At 33.6% G+C, this 6,193-nt stretch overlaps 1 pseudogene; it reads left to right on the forward strand.

Moving 5' to 3' along the window:
- Window positions 1–2,742: 2,742 nt before the first annotated feature.
- On the forward strand, window positions 2,743–3,057 carry LOC146002940 (protein GVQW3 pseudogene; annotated as a pseudogene).
- The last annotated feature ends 3,136 nt before the right edge of the window (window positions 3,058–6,193 follow it).

Genomic DNA, 6,193 nt, shown 5'->3' on the forward strand with positions numbered 1-6,193 from the left:
GAATTTCCCTAATTAATTTTCCCTATTTAAAAACTATTTGTTTATCCATACCTCAACCCTTAATCAGACGCGCCTCTTTCATCACCATAAGTAGGCGCGCGGGGTTTAATTTAACACACCAATATAAAATATTATCTGCAATTGAGTAAAATTCATATGCACCATAGACGACATTTATGTGAGTAAGAATTTCAAGTAGATTTTCAATGTAGAAAAGGGTTGCAATTATTTTTTTATATAGACAGACATTGCATTTTCAGCATCACGCAATCTTTATTTGCATTAGTTAAACAAATGGCAATAATATGGAAAGTGTAGAATAAGAAATATATGTACAATTTAAATATTTGTGTAATTTTAGAAATAACCAATTTGTTAAATAAAAAAATACTCGTATTTTTAAGAACATTTGCTCTCGAAAACGTGGAGTTCCAATGCATATCAATTTTCAAAATTTCTTTTGTTTTCCACAAATAACGAAATGGAACCACTGTATAATTTTTCTAGATCACATATTATGTCACATAAACTTGCTTTGATTTCTTAACTTTGTCTTCATCAGTCAATGTGGCATATCTTTCCCTTATTTCTCCCCATACAATATATATAGCTTTCACAATGATCCTCACAGTAGTGTCATCTATGAAAAGTGAAAAGTCTCGATAGTTGATTTGGCATTATTTGCATTTGAATGTGGTCCAGGAAACCGTAAAAAAATGTTCATACTTCTTGCGCGAACATTCGAACATGAGCAGTTAACTTTTTTCCATCGAGTTATTTTGTCTTTACCAGGAAATAAATTCCATCTTCTTCCTGGATATATTTCTCTTTATCATGATTTGTCTTAGAATTATTATTTTGTTCTGACTCAGATATATGATATTTTACATCATGATCTGATTTTGTAATAAATTCTTCATTTTGAAACACTTCAGATGAACTAGGTCCAAAAACTTCGTCCAGCAGCCGGCGTATTCGCTCCTGCTCTCTTTTTTACTACAAGTTATGAACGATTTCTTAGAAAAAATAAACATCCACAACACAGAAGAAGAAAAAACTGTTAAGATATTTCACTCACGATGCACAATAAGCAAAAGTTCTAAAAAAGAATATCAACAAAACACACATACGTTACCAAGTGCGTGGGGGTAAAATTGACCCTCAGCACTTTGGAACAGCTAAGCCATTCTGCAGTTACAGATACAATGAAGGAGGTGACCTTTACAGTTGAATCACACTGTTTTAGGAAGGTATCAGATAAGCTAGCTTCGTCGTCGTTGGCAACCAAAAAAAAAAGTATGCTCATTAATTGGGGGTCAAATTAAACCCCAGGCGCCTAGATAACAGTTAAGACAAATTAATACTCTTACTGTACTCACATAGATTGAGATACCAGAAGGATGTCGAACGTTTCTTCCTCACACCTAGCTGGGCAGACACATGTGCTTGTTGTTGAAACAGTGTCTGGAAATGGATTAGAGTTATTATCGAATGTTTACAAAGTTAATTACGTAGATTATATTAATATTTCAACAAAATAAGTAAATTTGATCATAATGCTTTCAATTAACAGTAAGTTATCATTTTGTTGATAATGAAACATACCCTTACAAACACACACAATCATAGGCACGAAAGCAGTTATAGTAGGTAGAAAATTGTAAAGGGTCGGTGATCGTTAATAGCATGAAAAGATGTATTCTTTCTGATGAATATTTCCTGGAAATCTCTAATTTTGGTATACGTTGTTATGTATATTGTATGTATGCAATACGTTCAACCAAATATCAATAATGGTGGCGTCGGAGCCTAAGATAAGAAGCGTGGTCGGGTTTCCACCAGTGTCCATTGTTAACAGGAACTTTTCAAATCATTGGAGTGGGGAGTATTGAAAACGCTGAAGCAAATCAAAAATATATATCTGAAATTTAGAAGATTGCAAAGTTTGGTAACCTTTGCATTTTGTGTTGCTTATGCTAAGTTATTCTAATCGTAACTGGAACACATTTGAATGGTTCAACTTGTCCTGATCCGGTATACAAAAGTATTTTCAACCTGCAGTACGCTGTTTTCCACTGTGCTCTAGTTCGAAAAGTGATTTACTTATTTAAGGTGAAACAAACTTACGCTTACCTCTCGCACGAACTATGCAGGCCAGACCTGTGATATCACAAGGTTTATATTTTTCTGAAACGTAAGGAAATTATGTTTTATTAAAATATGAGATATCTCAAAATAATTAGTACAAGTCATTGAGTAAAGAAATGTTTCTTATGAAACGCAGCTAAAGGTAGCAATTTCACTATTTCAAAACATGAAAAAACATATGACTAATTCATATGTTCAATGCTACCGATCATGTATTATTATTATACCTTCTGTTAAAAAAGTACCGGGAATTTGTAATTTAAAAGGCCCGAGCAAATAATTTTTTAAAAATCTTTTTTTCCGTAAGTTGGTAGCTCTGTACTTCATTACTATGCCAAACATGAGTGCGATCTGTCGACCAGTTTGTTTACAGCAGCAGGTTGAATCAGTCCACTTCAGTAGTGCATCACTATTTTTACAATGAACGAAATTATTGAACAAAGAGTTTGCCTTAAATTTTGTGTTGTGAACGGAATTTCGTGTGCTGACTTGCTAAAAATTTTAGAAAAGACTAATGGTGAATCAGTTCTATCAAAAACACGGGCTTACGAGTGGTACAAAGCGTTGAAGGAGGGCCGAGAGATCGTCGAAGACATGCCTCGTTCTGGACGACCTTCGACCTCTTCAACCGATGAAAACATCGAAAAAGTGAAGGACCTTGTGCTCGATAATCGCCATTCCAGCTTAAGAGAGTTAGTTACTGACCTTAACATCTCTCACGAGTCTATTCGTTCGATTTTGGTGGATAGTTTGGGCATGAGACGCGTCGCCGCACGGCTTGTTCCAAAAGAGCTGAATTTTCTTCAAAAACAGTACCGTGAGCAGGTCTCATTAGATATGCTGGATCGCGCCAATTCTGATCCCACATTCATTGAACGCATCATAACTGGTGACGAGACATGGGTCTAAGACTTTGACATGCAAACAAGTCAACAGTCATCAGAATCAGAATGGAGGACAATAGACGAGCCGAAACCGAAGAAACCAGGCCAAAGTCGCTCAAAAGTCAAGGCAATGCTCATTATTTTCTTCGATGTTCGTGGTTTGGTGCATCATGAATTCGTTCCAGAGGGACAGACGGTCAATAAAGAATAATATTTGGCCGTATTGAAGCGTTTGCGTGAGAAAATCCGCAAGATTTGTGGAAGAACAATTCGTGGATTTTACACGACGATATTGCGCCATCGCATAGAGCGACAGTTGTGACCGAATGTAAGGCCAAAAACACAATAATACCATCGAACAACCACCGTATTCACCAGATCTGGCCCCGTGTGATTTCTTTATGTTTCCAAAACTAAAATTGCCGCTCCGGGGTACCAGTTTTGACTCTATTGAAGCCATCAAGCAAAATTCGTAGAAGGAGCTGAAGGCCATACCGGAAAGCGCCTATAAAAAGTGTTTCCAAGACTGGAAAAAAACGCTGACATATGTGTGTTGCATCAAATGGGGCCTACTTTGAAGGTGACAAAATAAATATTGATGAATAAATGAAAATTGTGCGTTTTATTTATTAATTCCCGGTACTATTTTGACAGAATATATCCCGCTACGTATAAAATACTTTCTCGACATTATTTGACAAGAAGTTGGAAACATTTTTATATATTCCAAACCAAATTGATATATTTTTTAATATGCTAAAATCGTTGCTATCTAAAGGACAAGATTTAAGCAATAAAACGATACGAAACAGACTAAAATTGCATAAATACGTTATCCTTGTCATAGCTATTCCATCCCATAACACAGAAGTATAACCATATTTCTCAATAGACAGAAATGTATTGTACTTCAATTTTGAAATGATACGTTAGCCACTGTTTTTATTATATCTTAAAGTTTGGCAAAAAAATGGGATTATATTGATAAAAAAGGTTACCACTTTATCACAAACAGCTAACAGTTTTACAAACAGCAACTTTTCCATATATTTATGTGATATTGCAGTGAAAGTAATTTTGTAATTGGCATATTGCACGTTATGTAGCTGCAAGTAGTAATATGTAGTTTAATAAATAAATTAAACCCGAAATCGCACTCTCCAGGAAATGTACGGCATTGCACTCCTTACATTTGTTAATAATTAAGGATATATATATATGTAAGTTGTTTCTCACCCACACGAATGTTACATTCAGTTTCACAGTTGCATACTTCTATCATATTAATACACTTCTTAAATACTTCAAACTCGACTAATATATTATATAATTTATTTCCTTTAATCGAATCATTCTATTTAACAAAAAAGGAAATGATTCTGTTAAATGTGATAAATTATATAATATTTGTATATTAGTCAAGTTTGGAACACCTAAGAAGCTTTTCATATAATAGAAGTATGCTATAGTGAAACAGAAAGTAAGATTCGTGTGGGTATTAATATGTCTGGCAAATTTACAATTCATGATGGGTCAAAACAAGGAGATGCATTATCTCCATTGATCTTTAATGTTGCCTTAGAATATGCTGTTAGGAAGGTGACAACTTCAAAAATTCAAAACTCAAAAATGCTGCTATAGCAGCACTTGTTTTCAATTCGAAAAATTCCTATGCCAGGATGATCTATGGGTTTTGTATAATTTAGAACAACCTTTAAAAAGTTTTGAATCCGATTCAGGTTTTCATACTAACGAATTCAAAAATGCTACTACAGGTTGATGCCTCAGTAGCACTTCCACCAAATTCAACGGAAACTATGCCATTTCGTAGTCCAGGTTATGTATCGTTTTGAACAACCTTCAGAAAGTTTTGACTCCGAAGGAAGCTATAGCAGCGCTTGTTTTGAATTCGAAAAATTCCTATGCCAGGGTGATCTATGGGTTTTTTATAGTTTTAAACAATCTTTAAAAAGTTTTTAAAGGATAGGGAAAATTTAAATAATATATTTCCCTTGTTTTCCGTGGCTGTACAAAAATTGGAAAAGGACTCAATACAAAGCACTGTTCGGTGAATTTATATTCACCGAACATTATATGTTACCTTAAATTATATTAATTGAAGAATTAATGAGCTCTAAATCTCACAAATAAAATAAAATTTTGCCCATGCATTTACACGAGTTGGTAGATCTAAGTTGAAATTATTTTCGGGTTTTCCGTAACGGTACCATAATCAAAGAGGGACTTAATACTAGAAAGTACTCTTCGAGAAGATTTTATTTAAACATTAAGCAGATATAAACCTCTCACATTCGATAATGTTTGGTCCATATTTTCTTGTGAAGTGTTTGTGTCTTAGAGAGGAAAGAATAAGTTTTTAAAATATATCCCGGGTTTTCTCTGAGGGTATAAAAATCGGAAAGGAACTTGATACAAAGTACCAGTTCATAAAATTTAATTGAAGATTAATGAGCTCTAAACCTCAACAACATAAAAAGGTTTTGTCCATGTATTCATACAAATTAGTACATCTAAATTAAAAGAAAAACAAATTTGAATATTATTTTTGGGTTTTCCGTAGCGGTACAAAAATGAAAAAGCTGCTTAATAGAGTGTACTTATTTAGAAGGTTTCATTTAAACGTTAAGCAGATACAAACCTCACACATTCGATAATATTTGGTCCACATTTTCTTGTAATCTGCGTGTCTTACTAAGGAAGGATTTTTTTTAAAAATATATTTCCCGGGTCTTTTAGTGACTGTACAAAAATCGGAAAGATACTTCATACAAAGTATCAGTACGTGAAATTTCATTGAAGAATTATAGAGCTCAAAACCTAAGAAATAAAATAACATTTGTCCATGTATTCATACGAATTACTATATCGAAGTGAATAAACGAAAATTTGAAAATTATTTTCGGGTTTTCTCTAAATGTACAAAAATAAAAAATGGGCTCTATAGAATGTACTCGTTTAGAAGATTTTGTTTAAACTTTAAGCAGCTATAAACCTCACACATTCGATAATATTTGGTCCATATTTTCTTGTGAAGTGCTTGTCTTGGCGTAAAAAGAATAATTTTGAAAATGTTTCCCGGGTTTTCCGTGAGTGTACAGAAATAAGAAAGGGGCTTAATATAAAGTTATAATTTAGAAGAT

This window comes from Lepisma saccharinum, chromosome 19 (genome assembly GCF_977018435.1).
Source record: "Lepisma saccharinum chromosome 19, izLepSacc3.1, whole genome shotgun sequence".
Classification (NCBI taxonomy): domain Eukaryota; kingdom Metazoa; phylum Arthropoda; class Insecta; order Zygentoma; family Lepismatidae; genus Lepisma; species Lepisma saccharinum.